The following is a 545-nucleotide window of genomic DNA, read 5'->3' on the forward strand; positions in this document are numbered from 1 at the left end:
CCCTCCTCCTCCTCCCAGGCCCTAGAAGGAGAAAGGGCCATGGCAGGGTCGCGAGGTGGGGCAAAGCCCCACGCATTTTACTGAGCACCTACTATATGCCCGGCCCTTCTGGGGTCTCCCCTCCCCTCTGCATCCGCGTCCCAGCCCAGAAAGCGGAACAGAACAGAGAGGAAGGAAGGAAGGGGGCGCGGGCGGAAGGGGGTGGGAAGGCCGGCCGACCCCTCTGTCTGCGCTCCTAAGAGCTGCCGGCCGGCGGCAGCCCGAGGGCGCGTGGGGGTGGGGCGGCCGGGCCTGGAAGCGGCGGGTCCCGGCCGAGGAAAGGCTCGATTGTGCGGAGGCTTCCTGCCCCGCCACCCAGCCCCGCCTTTCTGCGGCCGCGGAGGCGGGACGGAAGGCGAAGGCAGGAAAGGGTTACGGGAATAGCTTTCCAATGACAAAGTCTGGAAGGGCCCGGCGCCTCCGCCCCTCTGCGGGTTCAACTGGCACAGCGCGGGGGGAGCGGGGCGCTCGGCGCGCAGCCTCCGCCCCCGGCCCGGGGAGGCGGC

Source organism: Physeter macrocephalus, unplaced genomic scaffold (assembly GCF_002837175.3).
Source record: "Physeter macrocephalus isolate SW-GA unplaced genomic scaffold, ASM283717v5 random_117, whole genome shotgun sequence".
Taxonomy (NCBI): domain Eukaryota; kingdom Metazoa; phylum Chordata; class Mammalia; order Artiodactyla; family Physeteridae; genus Physeter; species Physeter macrocephalus.